The sequence below is a fragment of the Macaca nemestrina genome, chromosome 4 (genome assembly GCF_043159975.1).
Source record: "Macaca nemestrina isolate mMacNem1 chromosome 4, mMacNem.hap1, whole genome shotgun sequence".
Lineage (NCBI taxonomy): Eukaryota > Metazoa > Chordata > Mammalia > Primates > Cercopithecidae > Macaca > Macaca nemestrina.
Window position 1 is genome coordinate 186,801,494 of NC_092128.1, and position 19,647 is coordinate 186,821,140.

Here is a 19,647-nt window from a genome sequence, read left to right on the forward strand (position 1 = left end):
TTGTGGGTGTTGTAGGGGTTGTGGGTGTTGGAGTTGTAGGGGTTGTGGGTGTTGGGGTTGTGGGGGTTGTGGGTGGTGGGTGTTGTGGGGCTTGTGGGGGTTGTGGGAGTTGGGGTTGTGGGTGTTGGGGTTGTGGTTGTTGTAGGGGTTGTGGGTGTTGGAGTTGTGGGTGTTGTGGGTGTTGGTATTGTAGGGGTTGTGGGGGTTGTGGGTGTGCGGTTGTAGGGGTTGTGGGGGTTGTAGGGTTTGTAGGGGTTGTAGGTGTTGTAGGGGTTGTGGGTGTTGTGGGTGTTGTAGGGGTTGTGTTATTGTAGGGGTTTTGGGTGTTGTGGGTGTTGTCGGGGTTGTCACCCAGGCTGGAGTGCAGTGGTACGATCTTGGCTCACTGCAACGTCCGTCTCCCAGGTTCCAGTGATTCTCCTGCCTGAGGCTCCTGAGTAGCTGGAATTACACGTGTGTGCCACCATGCCCAGCTAATTTTTGTATTTTTAGTAGAGACAGGGTTTCACCCTGTTAGCCAGGCTGGTCTTGAACTCCTGACCTCAAGCCATCTGCACGCCTCAGCCTCCCAAAGTGCTGGGATTACAGATGTGAGCCATCCCACCCGGCTGACAGCTAAATTTTAAATGCCGTTTATACTTGTGATTCTTTATGTGTTTAACTTTCTTTTTTTTTTTTTTTCCTTTTTTTGTCTTGAGTTAACTTTCTACTTTACCATCACCATCATTATTATTTAACATTCTTTTCCTTCATTTTCCTGCCTGCTGTGGGACTGGGTGAAGTTTTTTTTTTATTTTCTGTTCCTCCTGTTGCAGAAGTCACACATCTGTCAATCATTTACATTCTTGGAGCATTGTCCTTAAATGTTAGGATGCATGCTTGACGTCACAAAAGTTCACCGGTGTCTCTATTTTCTTTTTTTAAAAATTTCAATAGTGTATGGGGTACAGGTGAATTTTGGTTATGCGGACGAGTTCTTTAGTGGTGAATTCTGAGATTTTAGTGCACCTGTCACCCGAGCAGTGTACACTAGACCCAATATAGAGTCTTTATCCCTCACCCCCTTCCCAATTTCCCTGCCCATTATGTTTTAGCTCCCACTTATAAGTGAGAACAGAGTTTTTGGTTTTCCGTTCCTGAGTCACTTCACTTAGAATAACGGCCTCCAGCTCCATCCAAGTTGCTGCGAGACATTATTTTGTCCCTTTTGATGGCTGAGTAGTATTCCGTGGTGTGTATGGACCACGTGTTCTTTATTCACTCTCCAGTCCATTTGTCCCTTTTGATGGCTGAGTAGTATTCCGTGGTGTGTATGGACCATGTGTTCTTTATTCACTCTCCAGTCCATTTGTCCCTTTTGATGGCTGAGTAGTATTCTGTGGTGTGTATGGACCACGTGTTCTTTATTCACTCTCCAGTCCATGGCCACTCAGGTTGGTTCTGTATCCTTGCAATTGCAAATCGTCTTGCTACAAACATGCCTGTGTCTTCTTCCTCTCATGGCTTCTTTTCCTCTGGGTAGATACCCAGGAGTGGGATTGCTGGATCGAATGGTGGATCTACTTTTAGTTCTTTAAGGAACCTCCACGCTGTTTCCGTAGTGGTTGTACTAATTTACAATTGTAGAGGTGTTCCCTCTTCCCCACATCCATGCCAACAAAAAATATGGAACGCTTCACGAATTTGCTTGTCGCCCTTCTGCAGGGGCCACACTCATCTCCTCTGCCTCGCTCCGGTTTTAGTGCATGTACGGCTGACGCAAGCATGGGCGTCTCTGTTTTCTTCCCAAATAGCGTAAAGATCTTGGAGCCCGGACTTTGGTTCCGTGGTGTTTTCAAACCAGCTTTCCTGGTGCGTGGGTGCTGTGCGGGCATCTGCATCTCCGTGCTCGGAGTCCCCGGGGGGTCTCCAGACAGGATCCCGGTTGTCACCTGAAACTTGGAGAAGGGACAGGAGTGCGCTGCAGGCAGGGGTGTGACCACATCTGCATCCCTCCCAGAGCGCGCGGCTGCGTTTTTTTAGTCCATTTCTTCCCCCACTGCATGCTGGGGCATTCATCTTGTCTCCAGCCCTGAGTGTGTGTGTGTGTGTGTGTGTGTGAGGGTGTGTGTAAAGCATGAACGTGGCAGTGTGAGAATGTGGGAGTGTGTGTGTAGAGCATGAATGTGTCAGCGTGAGAGTGTGTGTGAGAGAGATTGTGAGTGTGTGTGTGAGGGTGTGTGTAAAGCATGAACGTGGCAGTGTGAGAATGTGGGAGTGTGTGTGTAGAGCGTGAATGTGTCAGCGTGAGAGTGTGTGTGACAGATTGTGAGTGTGTGTGTGAGGGTGTGTGTAAAGCGTGAATGTGTCAGTGTGAGAGTGTGTGTGTGTGAGAGAGGGTGTGAGTGTTGAATGTGAGTGTGTGTGACTCAGGGCTGAGAGGAGACAGCGCGCTGGGCATGTGATGCTTGGTGAGTGTGATAATGTGATGTAATCAGAAACATACGTTTGGTCTCTGGCCCTGGCTCCGGGCACGAAGCTCCTACAGCCTTTACTGCTGAGTGTCTTTTTGTTTGCTACTGAGGTGACTGCAGCTGAGGCTCCAGGACCGCCTCATGGGGGACGGGTTGCCAGGGCAACCGACCACATGATTAGAGTTTGGAACTCCACGGTGGACCTCTGGGGAGGGGAGGGAGCCCGCAGAGGTGGAGGGGATCACCAGTGGCTGGTGATCTGCTCAATCGTGCCTGTGTCATGAGGCCTCTACAGGCTCCCTAAAGGACAGGGTGTAGGGGGCTTGCAGGCTGCTGAGCACGGGCAGGTTCCTGGAGGGTGGAGTCCTGGGGAGGGCACACCTGCTCTGAGCTCCCTGCCCCATACCTCGCCCTGTGCATCTCTTCATCTGTGTGTATCTTTCTAACATCCTTATAATAAACCAGTAAATATGTCTCCCTGAGTCCTGTGAGCTGCTCTGGCAAATTAATTGAACCCGAGGAGGGGTCATTGGAAACCCACCCTGTAGCTGGTCGGTCAGAAGCACTGGATGCCCCTGTGCTCTGGTCACCCCAGGCCTCGCCCTGTGCCCCTCTCCGCCCGGCTGTCCATCCGGATCCTTCGTCACACCCTTTATAATAAACCAGCAGACAGTTTCCCAGAGTTCTGTGAGCCGTCCTAGCAAATGGTCAGACTCAAGGAGGGCACCGTGGGAACCCCAGCTTCCGGCCAGGTGGTCAGGAGCACAGGTCACAAGTGGGGCAGTCTCGAGGGCGAGCCCCGGCACCGTGGGATTTTCTAATGCTGAAATCCCTACCTGTTGAGGAGAGCAGAGCGTTCTGTGTTGAGTGTTGGATGTGGGGACAGAAGGAAAGAAGAGTTTGTTTCCCGCGGGTGAGACTCTGGGCTGCACCAGGTAATGAGCACTCTGGAGCGCTTGTTAGTTGTGCAGTCGGTGCCTTTGACGGTCACTTCCCAGTCACTTCCCTCGGTCCACGATAAAAAGCCGGGGTTCGTGGTGGTTCTTTTGTTAATCAGTAATGAGCTCCACGTTGCTGATTCTATGAGCTCTCTTTTTTTTTTTTTTTTCCTGGGGATAAAGCATTAATTACTTTGTTAACAAGATTCTAACCTCCTGACAGCCTCCCACCCCAAGCTGGGTGTCTGGGGAGGGCGGGCCTGTCTCCCCCACCAAGGTGTGGGGTGAGTGTGGAGAGGACGTGGGGTGAGTGTGGAGAGGACGTGGGGTGAGTGTGGAGAGGACGTGGGGTGAGTGTGGAGAGGACGTTTCACAGCTCCCCGGGGGTCACCGTCAGTGTGAGTGTTGGGACATTCTTTTCCTGATTTCTCTGTCTCTTGATGCTAAATCTTTGTGAAGGTTTAGCAAATACTCGATAGATTGTTGTGAGAATGCAGGCTTCCTTATTTGGGGGAGATTTTTTATAATGGAAAAGGTTTCCTTTTTTGGAAGTTGAAATCCTTGATCGCATCACCGAGGTGGAAAGAGATGAGGCTGGTATAAGGAGGAGGGTTTGAGGCTGGTGCCAGTCAGATGTGTGGACAGGAGATGCTCGTGGGAGGAGCGGGGCTGCTTCTGCTCTGGGGCAGCCACTCACTGTTGTCCATGCAAGAAAACGCCAAAATAGCAGTGTCTTGGCTTTTTTCAAAAGTCAGGTTGCTTGCAAGGAACTCTGCCATTTTGTGCTTCGAGAAAGAAAATTCTCTCGAGTACAGATGTGCTTGGGCTGGGGTTTCTGTGGCCGCTTGTGGCCCGCTGGGTCTCTGGGCCAGGATTTCTGTGGCCTCCTGCGGCCCGCTGGGTCTCTGGGTTTCTGGGCCGGGGTTTCCGTGGCCTCCTGCGGCCCAATGGGTCTCTGGGCCGGGGTTTCCGTAGCCTCCTGCGGCCCGCTGGGTCTCTGGGCCGGGGTTTCCGTGGCCTCCTGCGGCCCGCTGGGTCTCTGGGCCGGGGTTTCCGTGGCCTCCTGCGGCCCGCTGGGTCTCTGGGCCGGGGTTTCCGTGGCCGCCTGCGGCCCGCTGGGTCTCTGGGCCGGGGTTTCCGTGGCCTCCTGCGGCCCGCTGGGTCTCTGGGCCTGGACTTGGTGCTGCCCTCCTCTGTGGTGTGAGTCTCTGGAGCTGGATGCTGGAGACTCCTCAGGGCTCCTCCAGGAAGGGGCTCCTCCTCTCCTCTGCTCTGCTCCCGCAGCCAGGCCCAGTGGCATAGGGCGGGCAGCGCTAGCTTCTGCCGTGGTGGGGTCACAGAGGGGGGTTTAATGAGCTGCACACACCATCCGGCGCCTGTCACAGGCTGGACCCCCATCCTGCACTTGGGGACAGGATGAGTCACCCGAGGGCCTTGGTGCGTGTGGAGGCCCAGGCTCGTGGGGGAGTCGCACGGAGCACATGTGTGATACATTTATCAGGGCCCTTCTCAGCCTGGGGACAATGAGTGGATGTGACGGAGGAGGCCCCTGTTCTTGTGGGGGTGGCGAGGCGAGGGTGGTGAACACATCAGTAAACAGGAAGCACGAGGGGAAGCGTGCGAAGGAGTGCGGCACCCAAGACCCTGGGCCGAGCCAGGCGGGGACCTGCTTCGTTCCTCGAAGGAGGCTGCTGGCCTGGGATCCTCCTTAACCCCACCCTCAAGGCAGGCAGTGCATAGGGGACAGTGTCCCTGGAAGAGAGACCTGCATGGCAGGGGCACAGAGACGCTGGGCATAGGTTCCCCCCTGGCATAGGCCGTGACCCGTGACCAAAGGCTGAAGGCTGGGCTGGAGCTACCTGCTCTGAGGGGAACAACAGTGTGCCCTGGGCTTCAATGGGGTCTCCCAGCTCAGGGGCTGCAGCTCTGGAGCCATGTGCCAGGCAGGGCACTCTGTCGGTGTGGGGTCTCCCAGCTCAGGGGCTGTGGCTCTGGAGCCATGTGCCAGGCAGGGCACTCTGTCAGCGTTGGGGCTGCCGTGAGGACTGGCTGCATTTGTTCCCTGTGTGATGTGACCGGCTGCCCAGTGGTGGTGGCAGAGCTGGCGTGGGGTCTGGGCATGGGGCGCCTGTCCCCAGCGGGGCAGGCTCTGGAGTGTGAACGTCTGTTCTGTGTCAGGGGTCCCTGTTTCTTTCTCCCCACACTCACACAGGGGTTTTAGACTTTGTGAAGAGTGTGCTTCCCAAAGAAAACCAGCTGCAGGTGTCTGCGCTGGCACAAGGAGAACAAACCCAGACAGCACTGGGTTCATTCCCAGAGGGGATGGAATCCAGGCCAGGCGCACCTTGAGGCTCGCAGCCTCGGGGACCTGTGCCCACCAGCACACCACCAGTGCAGGGCTCCTTGTGCTGCAGGAGGGTACACTGGCATGAAATAGGGGGTAGGGGAGCCGCTCTTGGCGGGGCACTCCATGTACCTCCAGATCCATGCACTCGGGGACGGGGTAACACCTCAGGAAGCAGCCTGCCCGGATGTCAGGATCCATAGTTTAATACTCGTTAGTTTGTCCCCTGTGAAAAGGACAGAAAGATTTTCTCCCTACTCCACTCTCGTGCTCAACACAGAACACTTCCTCAGTGAGATGCGTGGGTGTTTCCCCCCACCCCAAGCAGTTCTCCAGGGCACCCGGCTGGGCGCCCCCAGTTCCACTGAGTTCCGATGCGTCAGATCCCCCAGGACCAGGGCTCAGTCCCATGAGACTGCCCCACTGTCAGATGCCAATCCCAGGTTGTGACCCATGACCCATGGCTGGAGGCTGGGGTTCCCATGATGCCCTCGAGTTTGATCACTTGCCAGGATGGCTTGCAGAACTCAGGGAAACACTGGCTGTGTCTGCTGGTTTCTTGTAGAGGGTGTTACGAAGGATCCGATGGACAGCCAAGGGGAAACGGGTGCCGAGTGAGGCCTGGGGGGTCCTGGGTGCCAGGGCTTCTGTCCCTGGGGAGCTGGGGTCCACAGGCCTCCCAGCATGTGGGTGAGTTCACCAACCCTGAAGCCCACTGTACAAGAGTTTTGAGGGAGCCTGGTCTCCAGCCCCTGTCCTTCTGGGAGGATGGCAGGGAGACAGCGAGTGCTGTCGAGGGCCCTGCAAGTCACCTGTCACTCAGGTGGGATTGGAAGGGCCTGTTAGGAGTAACAGTAGACGCTCCCATCCCGTAGGAAATGTAAGGTTTTAAGAACTTTGTACAAGAACCAAATAGAACAAAAGGTGCTCCTGCCACCCTTCCCACTCAGGAAATGACAAGGAATTTACAAGCTTTGTGTCGGGAACCAGGGACTAAGACCAACAAATACCTGCTGCTTCTCACACAGCTCCCCAGGCCCGCACCCATGAGGAGCAGGTACTGCCTTTGCAAGCACTTTCAGGAGTAGCAGATCTGTCTTCCTCCTGCTAACAGTCAGGCTGTCAGGGTGGGGGCCGCCGCCCCGCCATGTCCCAGAGACCCCGGCCTCCTCCGACTGCGTGCTCAGGCCCCGGCTTCTGTCCTAGCTGCTGCTCGCCGGTCTCAAGATGGCTGCCTTGCCCCGGCTGTTTCATCTGCATTCCAGGCAGGAAAGTTGAGAAGGGCATACCTGGGCTTTTCCTTTTGAAGACTCTCCCTGAGCCCCACCCCACCGCAGGGGGCCTGGGCTGTCACCCTGTGGGCTGAGTCCAGGGCTGACATGTCGGAGAGGTGTGTGAGAGGGTGCGTTTTGGGATGGCAGCCAGAGCCTCCTGCGACTTGGCAGAGTGGTCAGGATTTCAAGTCCTGTGTGTCTTTGACCCTTTACCTGAGCCGCGTGAGAAGAGGCATTTTCCTGTTTCTTTGTAAGTCTTTCCTCACTGCACTTCAGCCAGGGAGCCGGCAAGTGGCCATTCGACTTCTGACTTGGTCTCTTTTGTAGGTGTGGGGCCCGATCATGTCCTCGTGGTCAGTCTCCCTGTGATGATGAGAATGGGAAGACGGCCATGGCGCCGACCCTAGCAGGACTCTCTCCCCTTGCTGGCACTGGTCCAGCTGCTGTGGGCGGCTGTAGGCACAGTCCTGGGCCCTCCTGTGGTTGCTCCCAGCCACGCTGCTGGCTGCTTCCGCCGTCCTGGCTTGCAGAGACTCTGGGTCATGCGGGGAGGAGGGCAGAGTCCTCCCCCCTCCTCGGGCAACAGAGGATCCAGCAAGATTCCTTCCTCCCCACCCTGCCCTGCCCTCCCAGCCTGGGCAGGCAGATAAAAACCAGGGCCCCATACTTCTGCCACCTTGTGCCGTTCACACACTCCAGCCAGCGACCTGCCCCCTGGGTCCAACAAGGTAAGGCCAGCGGGGCTGCCTCTGAGCAGAACTCTGTCTTCTCCGGTTGACTTTGAGGCACCCGAGTCATTGTGGGTAGACAACAGGGGGAGGGAGAACGGGAGCTTGGGGTCCTGGTCTCAGACCCCATATTGTCTCCAAGTCCGTGCCCTCTGGGCTGGACTCTTCCTCAGCCCCAGCCCCAGCGCCTCCAGCTCCGCTCTGTCCCCTCAGGGGGCATTGACCCTTGTAGCCCTGTGGCTTGTTGCCCCTGCACCCCGTAACCCTGGGTCAACTCGAGCACCTCTGACATTCGTGCATCTGACCTGCGCCTGTCTCCAGCGCCCACATTCCCACACAGAGCTCTGTCAGGGCGTGCCACAGCAGGACTCCAGAGTCCTCTCCGCCTCCTCCGTCAGGGCAGGCCAAGCCTTGTCCGCTGCAAATGTCCTGGGAGTAACAAACCCAGAGCTGGCCTCTCTGGTGTGGTGGCCGCCGGCTCCATGTAGCTGCCTGCCCGGGAGAAGTGGCAAGGCCCAAGTGTGAGGCCCTGAGAGCTGAAAATATGTACTGGATTTCAGTGTCCAATGGAGAAGTCCGTGATATTTTGGATATGTTGGGTTAGGTAAAACACATCATTAAAGTTAATTCCACCTTTCTCTGTGTTTTACTGTGGCCACTGGAACATTCAGTGGCACGGTGGCTGCGGCTTTGCCTTCCCCTGCTGGGTCAGCACCATGGTAGAGGTCATCTGTAGCCTTTTGCCTGAGACACAGATGCCTGCTTGGGACATGGACTCCAGCCCTGCAGCCCTGTCCTCCGGCAGCAGTGAAGTCTGGAGCATTCTTGAGTAACGCACTGGCGGCGAGGGGGTACTGAGCCTTCACTCCCCTGTCCTTGGCTGCACAAGCTGTTTCTCTGGGGACCACGTCAGGTAACGTGTAGGACAGCAGGGGCGGTCCAGCAGGGAGGGTGTGTGCACGTCTGTGTGGCAGGACTGGGGGTGATTTTATCTGGGATCCCCTGGGGTGGCCCAGGGTTGGCTCGGGTGTTTCATTCTCCCGGAGAACAGGCAGCTTCAGGGGCCACGTGTGCACGAGAGGAACCCCGGCCCCCGCTGCGCATTCCTAGGTTTTGATGCTGCAGCATTTAAGAAAAGTGCTCTGCGTCGTGCTGCCGGGGTGGCTTCTGTGAGCTATGCAGGCTTTACTTATTTATTTATTTTTTAAACAAAAATGAGGGCCAGGCACAGTGGCTCATGCCATTAATCCCAACACTTTGGGAGGCCGAGGTGGGCGGATCACGAGGTCAGGAGTTCAAGAAGACCAGCCTGGCCAACCTGGCAAAACCCCGTCTCTACTAAAAATACAAAAAAATTAGCTGGGCGTGGTGGCGCATACCTGTGATCCCAGCTACGTGGGAGGCTGAGGCAGGAGAATCGCTTGAACCCAGGAGGTGGAGGTTGCTGTGAGCTGAGATCGCGCCACTGCACTCCAGTCTAGGTGACAGAGGAAGACTGTGTCTCAAAAAAAAAAAAAAAAAAAAAAAAAGGTTTTGCCATGTTGCCCAGGCTAATCTCAAACTCCTGATCTGCCTGCCTCAGCCTCCCAAAGTGCCGGGATTACAGGCATGAGCCACCAGCCAATACCAGATTTTAACAGTGGTCAGTCCTGGGGATGGAGATGGGGTGAGGGCTGAGCGTTCCCTTCTGACCATGTACCTCGTCTTGGTTTAAAATTTCTACAGCAAGGTGTATTACTCTGTTTTATAAAATACCATTAATTTACAAAATCTTGTATTTTTAATTTTTGTGGTATGTACATAGTAGGTATATATATATTTCTAAATTTACAAAATCTTTTTTAAAAAAACCCACAGAGTTCAAAAGTTGGTGTGTTTCTTTGCTTGAAATGTTTTACTGCAGCTGAAGGGGTAGGTGGGTCTGTCTTCCCCGGCCGTGAGGCTGTCGGGGCTGGGGCTCCAGGTGGATTGGAGGACTGAGTTTTTGTTTCTTCCCAATCCATTGAGATCTGATTTTAGAAGTTAGCAAAAGGAAGCTCCGCCTCACGTGTGTCACATGCCCGGCGCCTCTCTGCTTTTCCTGTCTTAAATCGCTGTAGGCTTCTTTCCAGCTAGAGGCTCAAGTGCTCTCAGCTGATGGGAAACCTCCTTTCCAGTGAAGATGCGAGATAAGCACTTTGGTTGGGTTGTGATCCTTGGCTCCTATCTATAGAAGCAGTGACTTCATGGTGAGATGGCCTGGATTTGAGTCCTGATTCTGCTACGGATTTGCTGTGTGGCTTTGGGCAAGTTGCTGAACCTCTCTGTGCCTCGGTCTCCTCATCTGTAAGCTGATGTGAGGAGTGAATGTGCGGGGCCACGGAGCTGCCAGGTTGGGCCTGGCCTGCAGAGGGTCCTGGTGAGGGTGACTGACGTCCCTGGGAGCAGGCACCCCAGCTCAAGTTAGAACGCCTTGCCCCACATTGTGGAACTCTTCCTGTTGGTCTCGCACGCTCCCTCTCCAAGGAGCTGGGCCTGTTGCATCCTGGCAGGGCTGATGTGGCGCCTGCTGCCCGGTGCCCTGGGAAGCTGAACCAGCTGGACACGGCTCCCGGACGCAGCAGAAATGGAATAACCACTCGGCCCACCGGAAGCTGTGATCCTTGCCGGATGCAGAAGGCTCCTCTGCACAATAAGAAGGAACGATTTGGGGCAGGCCAAGGGCACGATGCTTTCAACTCCAGCCCCAGGGGCCATCTTCTCCGGGGCCTCCAGGCGTACCCCTGCCCTGAGTTTGACACGGTCACTGTTTTGAAAATGCCTGCTGAGAAACGCTGGCACAGCGTTAAGGAATATACACACAGGCAAGGTGGCAAGCCCCGTCATTTCAGGGGAGCAGCCGAGTTCTGTTTCCCCACTCCCCTCACCCCGAGGGAGGGAGTGAAATAGGGTAAGGTTCATCAAGAGATTCTGCAAACCAGCGTGGGCAGCACTCTGGAGGGGTCAGTGCCTCCCGCCTGGGGACAGAGGCCTCTGCTTCTCCCGACTGTAGGCTGCAGTGATCCGTGCAGTTCACTGCTCTGTCTTAAGGTTTGACTTAGGTTTTAAGTGTTTTTACTCAGAGCAAGCTGATACATGTGCATTTTAAGAATTGTGATAATTGTTCCAACAGATTTCACGTCTGAAACTACATCTTGTTTAGAAATCACTTTCCATGTAGGAGTTTTCCTTCTGGGATGCATTTCAAGCTGGGGCACTCGTTACTGGAAACGTCATCAGATTGACTGAGGAGGGTGTGTTTGCGTGTGTTTGGCCACCTACGGATACTACAGATACGACGCTGTCTAATTTTGTTTCACAATGAGCTGAACTGTATCCCCACGCCAATCCTCTTTTTTGCCCTACGGAGCTTGTGCCTTGGTCCCGCCCTGGGTGGCTCCGGCAGGTTCCTCAGCTGTGTGTACCCACCACCCCCACCTTGTCTGCACGTGACTGTGACTGTCTTTAGGAGGCCACACAATTCAGGAAGCAGAGCGTGCCACCCTGGCCAGACATACCACATTTTGAAAAGTACGTGCGTTCTCGTTATTTCAGTGTGAGGTGCCTGAGTGGAAGGGCCCCGATGGCCAGTCCCCCGTGACCTCAGAAGGAGGCCGCTGCTCCTGTAGCGGGTGCCTCATGTGGGCGGGGGGCTTTGTGTGCCCACCTTTCATGGAAGCAGGGCATGTACCGTGCGGCAGTGGCAGCATGAGACGGTTCCGACGGGCTCCAGAGCGCAGGAGACGGGCCTGGCTCCGGGTCACACGCGGGCTGTGTGTGCTTTGTTTGGTTTGCATAGTAACCTGCGCCCTGTCCCTGTGTGGATTGGAAGGACACCCTGTCAGCCACTCCCTGCTGTCACCACACACTCCTGGAGCCTCTGCCACCACAGCCCGCGCTGACCCCAGAGCGAGTCAAAGCCAGGAGCCTTCCCACGGTGGGACTTCTATTTTTATTTGTGTCCTTATTTGTTTATTGAAAGATGTGAAGGGCAAGTGGGGTTGGCACACAGAACAAGACGGTGCTGCCTGCTGGCCACGGCAAAGCCGCCTCCCCCCGGGCGCCACTGTCCTGGGCAAGGCCTGGTCCCTGCGGAACTGGACGTGGCCTGCCAGAGCCAGTGTGTGTGGCAGGACAGGGGACACCCGCAGGGGCTTGGCCTGTGGACGCTGCTCCTCCCTGGGATGGAGAGAGAAGGTGCGGCCTGCATTCCTCAGGTGAGAGGGTGGGCAGGATGGGCAGCAGGGGCTGTGGGGCCCGCGAATGCTGGGCCTTGACTCTCCGTGTTGAGGTCCCGCCCCTGTCACTGGCCTGGAGACGGCTCCCGCCTGGCTGAGCGTGAGCTAAATCCAGATAAACGGGTTGGTGAGATGGCGCTCCCAGCGGGCTCCCAGCGTCTCATTAACCTCATAAATGCAACGGACGCTGTCTGGCCTGCAGGTGACAGACGCGTTCTCTGGAGCACTGACAGCCCAGGCGACAGCCCAGGCGTGCCGGAGAGAGAGGACTTGAGTGTCTGTCCTCCTGGAACCCAGGGTGCCTTGTCCTGGTGGTTCTATGTGCGTCGTCCAGCCATGTTTTCAGGTTCAGGAAGTCACGAATCACAGTGTTTTTGAAGAAAGTGGTGAATAGTTGTCAACCATCACTCCACAGAGAGTCTGAGGCAGAGAGAAGTCAGGTTCCCCTTCCAGGGTACCCTGCCTCTGGGGACGCAGTCATGGGAGGTCTTGGGGTAGAGCCGCTGTGCAGTGGGGTGGGAGGCTCAGGTACCAACACCAGTGCAGCCCGGTTCCCCGTCCTGGGCCTGCCAGTGACTTTGTGGTCCTGGGCAGGATTATTTTCAGAGGCAGTGGAGCTAGCGGGACAGAGCTATGCTGAGTGCTGAGGGATCATTTGTGTAAAGCACCTGCCACTGAGTGTGACCTCAGGGTTGCCCGTGCGACCTCAGCGTGGCCCATGGGACCTCGCCGTGGTGTCTCAGCAACATCATCTTTCTTACTGTCCCTGTTCTCTGGGCCTCTCTCAGACCTTGGGGGCACCAAGCTCTGCCCAGTGAACTCAGAGGCTGCAGCCCCCGATTGTGGGTGTCCACAGTGGGCAGGCCTGGGGGGGTGAGGGTGGGTGGGTGTTTCTGCTGGGATGAGGGGAAGGCGGGGATGAGGTGGGGGTGCACACCTGGGCTGAGGGGGCAGAGGGAAGCAGGGCTTGCTGGTACATTCCCAGGGGGCCGCTCCAGGGTCCAGCTTCCCCACCCTGGGGCGGCAGGAGGCGTCTCCTCATGGTGGCCGCGGTGGCCCACGGCAGGCTGGCGTGCATCCTCAAGCTGCTGGTGACAGATGCAAGGGGCCTGCTGCCCTCTCCCCTCGGGTGGATGCCACCTCCTTCCTGCATGTTCCTGTTCCGCATTACAGGTTGTTTTTATGGCCCCCCTACGTGAGATCCTGGGGCAGGGGCTATGGGGGCTCTAGAGTTCGGGTGAACGCACGTCTGAGGCTCGTCAGGGACTCAGCGTGGGGCCCTGGGTGGATTTGCCGTTGCCTTTTCTCGACGGCCCCATGACTGGACAGCCCAGCTGCTCTGCAGGTTGGTTTTCCGTCCAGACCCGGGGTCCGGGCGGACGCTGGACGAGGCGGAGTGTCAGCGAGGGAAACAGAGACCTTTTAGAAATGGTGTCAGTGACACCTGCGTGCTGGTCCTCCCATGTTCCCCGCGTCTGGTGCTAGTGACCTCCCACTGCTGGGGTGAGGGGAGGTTAATCACACCTGGAGTTTCGTTCAGTCACTTGTGTGAGAAAGGGAATGAGGAATCTTCATGGGGTTTATCTGAAGAAAGATTTCATTGACATCCTAAAATCATGCTATTTTATGTTGCGGCTCAGAGGAAGCCTCCAGGAAATTGCATCAACAGACACTCGGTTCTTCTCTTGTAATAGTTTTGTATAAATCATTCAGTTTTCAGGTCCAGGGAAATAATCTGGAGATTTTGTATTCCTGTGACATTTGCTTGGGTGTAATATGTTCAAATGAGCTTTATTCTTCTTAACCTTAAAAAAGAGATGTGGAGGTAAAAACTGAAGAGCCACATGGAAATAGGACACCACATCGGCCACGTTAGCGGGACTCCCAGGCAGAGAACTGCCACGTGCTTCGGCTTTGATTGACGTTGAGCGTCCGCAGCCACCAGCATGGTTGTCAGGAGTCAGACAGGGCAGCTCCCATTCATCAGAAACACCACTGGAAGGGGATTTTGGCAAAGGTCTTATACCAAAATCCGTTATTTCAAAATAAGTAAAACCATAATTCTAAACATTCTAGGTTTGCTGTAAAGAGCATGGTGAAAAGCTCCAACTATCTCAGTGTTCCATACAGGTTCTGCTTTTTACCTGAAGAGGATCTCGTGTGTGTGTGTGTGTGTGTGTGTCTGTCTGTCTGTCTGTCCGTCTACCTACCTACCTACCTGTCATCTATCTATAATTGACAAAATATAATTGCGTATATTTATGGAGTACCGTGTGATCTATGTGTACATCGTAGAAAGATTAATTAAGCTAATTAACGTGTCGATCAGCTCACCAACATCATTTTTTGTGGTGTGGATGTTAAAAATCTATTATTTTCCCGATTTTGAAATACAATACGTTATTGTTAACTGGTCGCCACACAGCACGGCTGATCACGAACACGTCCCTCCGGTCTAACTGAAACTGTTCCCTTTGATCAGCACCTCCCTTGCCCATCCTTGCACAAGCCCCCAGCCCCTGGTAACCGCCGTGCTCCTCTCAGTTCCAGCCAGATCTCTGTTTCCGACTCCTCGTGTGAGTGAGGCCATGCAGGGTTTGTCGTTCTGTGACTGGCTGATTACCCACTTAGTGTCAAGTCTGCCTGGTTCGTCTGTGATGTTGCCAGTGACAGGACTTCCTTCTTCCTTATGGCCGAATAATAACACTGTTACCACCACACGCTTGCTATCCATTCGTCTGTTGGTGGGCACCTGGGCTGCCTCCATCGTGCGGCTGTTGCGGGTGGTGCTGCAGTGAATGAGGGTGTGCAGGTGTCTCTTCGACACACTGGATTCAGTTCCTTTAGATACATACCCAGAAGGGGAATTGCTGGACCTTACGGTAGTTCCTTTTGTTTTCTGAGACAGAGTCTCGCTCTGTCGCCCAGGCTGGAGTGCAATGGCACAATCTTGGCTCACTGCAACCTCCGCCTCTTGGGTTCAAGCGATTCTCTTGCTTCGGCCTCCCGAGTAGCTGGGATTACATTTGCCCGCCACCATGTCTGGCTGATTTTGTATTTTTAGTAGATATCGGGTTTCACCATGTTGGCCAGGCTGGTCTCGAACTCCTGACCTCAAGTGATCCCGCCCACCTCGACCTCCCAAAGTGCTGGGATTACAGACGTGAGCCACCACGCCTGGCCGGTAGTTCCATTTTTGACTTTTGGAGGTCCCTCCAGACAGTTTGTGTAGTGGCCCACTGATGGACCCTCTCTCTCCCCCACAGTGTGCCAGGTCCCCTTTCTCTGCGTTCTCATCAACACCTGTTACATTCGTCTTTTTGATAATAGCCATCTGAACGGCATGAGACGACCCCTCCCTGTGGCTTTGATTTGCTTCTCCCTGATGGTTAGTGATGCCCAACAGCTCTTCGTTAACCTGCTGGCCATCGGCGTGGCTCCTTCCGAGGCACAGCCATTTGGGTCCTTTGTCATTTGCTTTCTTGCTAGTGAGTCTGAGCCCCTTTATCCCGTGGATGCTGGGCCTTCATCGGGCATGTGGTCTGCAGGGTCTTCTCTCGCTGGAGGGTCGTCTCTTTACCCTGTCGCTCCCTTTGTCATGCAGAAGTTATTTAGTCTGCCGCAATCCCAGTGGTCTGTGTTTGCTTTCGTCATGTAGTTTTTAAAGCTCTGCCATCTGTTTCCTCCGTGGGGAAAGGTTTGGGAGTATCGATGATGTCATCACACTCCTGGCTGCTTCTTGGCATTTTCCATGCCCAGCATTGTTCTCAGTGCACCCCGGGGGTCTTTGGCTCTCCACAGCCTGCTGGCGTCCTTGTGTTGTTATTCTTTATGGTTGAGGAAACTGAGGCACAGCTTGGAAGCAGTTGGGCGCTGGTGTTAGACTCCAGTAGTCTCGGCATGTAGCAGCGAGTGAGGGAGGGGCAGCACATGGGAAGGGTGAGGGGAGAGTCAGGAGAGAAGGACGCCGCATACCAGATACCCAGAGGCCCCGGCGGCCTCCATCCAAGCACAGGCCCAAGCACCAGCTGCAAGAGCCAGAGGACGGCGCTCCCACGCCTGCTGCAAGCCTCACGTGGAGAGTGGATGGTGGCATCGAAACGCCAGAGGGTTAGAACTAAGTAGCTGGGCAGGGTCTGTGGGTGCAAGGCAGGAGGCCCTTGGTCTGGAACAGCCTGGGGGCCCCATGCGCCGGCCTGGTGTGGGCCGGCCGCGCCTGGTGTGCTGCTTCCTTTCTCAGTCGTGACCGGCTGCTGTACCGGGGCAGGGGCAATGGAGCAGGTGTCTGCCCCACATCGCTCATCCTTGGTGGTTTGGGTGATGAGGTTTTGAGACCTGGATGCTGGAGAACAGGCACACATAGGCGCACGGCATGCCAGCCCCCCGAGCACCAGCTCCCCACCCCAGCACCAGGCCCTGAGCACCAGCTCCCCTTAGCACCAGCTCCTCCCCAACCCCGAGCACCAGCCGCCCCCGCTGAGCACCAGCTCCCATATGCCAGCCCCCTAAGAACCAGCTCCTCAAGCGTGCCAGCCCCCCAAGCACCAGCTCCCACATGCCAGCCCCTTGAGAACCAGCTCCTCAAGCGTGCCAGCCCCCCAAGCACCAGCTCCCACGTGCCAGCCCTCTCGCCGCAGTGTGCCCGTCCCCACCTCCCAAGGGCGGAAGGAGGGGCCTCCAGGCCTTGCCTTCCTTTGCTGTGCCCATGCTCAGGGATGGTGACTTCATAAGAGGCCATAGAGACTCCGCAAGTCCCCAGGCCGTCGGCTGCCTGGCCCTGGCCTGCGTGGCAGCGCAACCTCATTGGTAGAGTCAGGAGGCTGGGCCTCCACTAGGAGGTTATACAGTCAGCATGGCTTAGGTGTCAGAGAGAGGAAAGGACCTGGAAGAAAAGAACTGTTTCCTTTAGACCCTGCAGGGTAACCGGAAGGTAAGACTAGGAGGTGTGCGGCAATGGTGGGGCGGAGGAGGGGACAGCGGAAACCTGCGGATGGGCGGGGTCAAGCCCTGGTCGTGAGCAGGACGACATTCAGGTAGTTGGGAGCATGAGGAGGCCACATGTCTGTGGTGGAGGAGCCACAGCACAGAGCAAGCCACACCGTGCCACCCACGTGCTGCCATATCATACCACATGCCACCCACGCCACTCACACACCACCCACACGCCACCCATGCCACTCACATGCCACCCACGCCAGCCACACGCCACCCAAGCCACTCACACACCACCCATGCCACTCACACGCCACCCACACCACTCACATGCCACTCACATGTCACCCACCCCACTCACATGCCACTCACATGCCATTCACATGCCACCCACGCTACTCACATGCCACCCACACCACCCATGCCACTCACATGCCACCCACGCCAGCCACACGCCACCCAAGCCACTCACGCCACCCACACCACTCACATGCCACCCACACCACTCACATGCCACTCACACGCCACCCACGCTACTCACATGCCACCCACACCACCTCGCCACTCATGCCACACATGCCACTCACATGCCAATCACATGCCATGCACAGAACCAGTGTGGAGGCTGGACAGAGGGACTTCTCAGCTGAGAGCATGAGGAAGCAGTGGGGAGCACCTGCCAATTCTGGAGAGCTCAGCAAAGTCACGAAAGTGCCGTGCTGTGCTAGCACGCTTTGCTGTGTGGGCACTGGTTGATGTCACACACTGGGCCATGTGGTGGCCTTGAGTGGCGAGGGAGCAGGAGGCAGGCTCGGGACACACCACAAAAGCAAGTGTAAGAGCTGGGATTCCCAGGGGCAGCGCCCCCCAGTAGCAGCACCCAGATCCCGCCTCCCTCCAGCCCCAGGGAGGCTGAGCCAGGGTCCCCAGCTGGGAGTGCACCCAAGCGCCTGGCCCTGGCAGGCATGAAGCTGTTCAGGAGGAGGGCAGGGCCAGCATAGCCCACAATGACCCTGCAGTTTTTACAGTGAGAAGTGGCCTTAGAGGTCAGTTGACATCCCGGAGCGGCCTGCAGGGCGGCCTCTGCGCTCAGTACTGGGCACCGGCGCCTCCGTGGAGCTTGGAGAGACCTGAGGCCGGGCCCACAGATGCTCACCGCTCGGTACTGGGCACCGGCGCCTCCGTGGAGCTTGGAGAGACCTGAGGCCGGGCCCACAGATGCTCACCGCTCGGTACTGGGCACCGGCGCCTCCGTGGAGCTTGGAGAGACCTGAGGCCGGGCCCACAGATGCTCACCGCTCGGTACTGGGCACCGGCGCCTCCGTGGAGCTTGGAGAGACCTGAGGCCGGGCCCACAGATGCTCACCGCTCGGTACTGGGCACCGGCGCCTCCGTGGAGCTTGGAGAGACCTGAGGCCGGGCCCACAGATGCTCACCGCTCGGTACTGGGCACTGGCGCCTCCGTGGAGCTTGGAGAGACCTGAGGCCGGGCCCACAGATGCTCACCGCTCGGTACTGGGCACCGGCGCCTCCGTGGAGCTTGCAGAGACCTGAGGCCGGGCCCACAGATGCTCACCGCTCGGTACTGGGCACCGGCGCCTCCGTGGAGCTTGGAGAGACCTGAGGCCGGGCCCACAGATGCTCACCGCTCGGTACTGGGCACCGGCGCCTCCGTGGAGCTTGGAGAGACCTGAGGCCGGGCCCACAGATGCTCACCGCTCGGTACTGGGCACCGGCGCCTCCGTGGAGCTTGCAGAGACCTGAGGCCGGGCCCACAGATGCTCACTGCTCGGTACTGGGCACTGGCGCCTCCGTGGAGCTTGCAGAGACCTGAGGCCGGGCCCACAGATGCTCACTGCTCGGTAGGGGTGTTCTGGGGCCTCAGGCTGGGTCCGCCTGACATCTGGGGAATCTGTTATTCAGACATGGAAAGGGAATGACTCTCCCAGGAAGGCATTTTTTTTTTCTTTATGACGAGAAAGACAGTGACCCAGGCGTGGGGCAGGAAGGACAGCCTTGCTTCTCAGGCTCCGACAACCTGGCTTCATCGTCGCAGGCGGCCACGGAGGAGCTCGGCCTCGGGCCCACAGCACCTCTCCTACTCTGGAAATTAAGGAGTGGAGAAGCCTCAGCCAGGGCTCGGGGCTTGGGGCAATGCCGCGGCTCTCCAAGTGCGTTAAGCACACGGATCATGCCAGGCTTTTTCCCTGATGGCGGCTCGAGTTGGAAGCCAGGGTGTTGAACGGTAGCAGAGCCCGCCCAGCTGTTCCTAAGCCAGGTCTAGGCCCCACTGCAGGGTCACACGGAATGCTCACATGCTGCGGCCCTGGCCCTGGCTCCCACACCTGCAGCTCGGGCGCCCCTGGGACAGCCGGTGGGGTCAATCCGCTCACTTCAAAGAGGGGGAGCCAAGGCCAGGGAGGTCAGGTGACCTGCTGGGACCCCAGCTCTGCAGCCCAAACAGGCCAGGACTGAAGCAAAAGCAGAGAGAGGGGAGGACAGTGCGGCCCCAGCCCGTTGTGCCTGACGTCGTGCCGCCTGGCACCAGGCCTCCAACCCCAGCCGGGCTCCTGAGCCTCCCCTAGCAGTGGCAAGCGCGGCATTGTCTACCGAGGGCTGTGGATTTTTCTGTGGGCACACCTGCAGTGTTCATCTGTCTGAGAGTGGACTCCTGTCTTCCGTGGGGCCAGTGCCTCTGCCCTCCTGGCACACGGCCGCAGTG

At 56.8% G+C, this 19,647-nt stretch overlaps 1 protein-coding gene and 1 non-coding gene across 8 annotated transcripts in view; one reads left to right on the forward strand and one right to left on the reverse strand.

Annotated features, from left to right (window-relative positions):
• LOC105472548 (1-acylglycerol-3-phosphate O-acyltransferase 3) overlaps positions 1-19,647 on the forward strand; it is a 122,484-nt gene that overhangs the window by 47,963 nt on the left and 54,874 nt on the right. The window contains exon 1 of one of the 7 annotated variants that reach the window (XM_011725914.3): positions 7,720-7,737. The exons of 3 other annotated variants lie outside the window; for them this stretch is intronic. The gene's annotated coding sequence lies outside the window, so the exon portion shown is untranslated. Of the gene's footprint in view, positions 1-7,719; positions 7,738-8,635; positions 8,651-11,955; positions 11,973-16,908; positions 16,924-19,647 lie in introns of those variants that run through there. 3 more of the 7 variants (XM_071095785.1, XM_071095783.1, XM_071095787.1) reach the window with 3 other exon arrangements.
• LOC112425071 (U6 spliceosomal RNA) lies at positions 1,660-1,762 on the reverse strand. Its single transcript, XR_003016070.1, has one exon. It is a non-coding gene; the product is annotated as a U6 spliceosomal RNA (small nuclear RNA).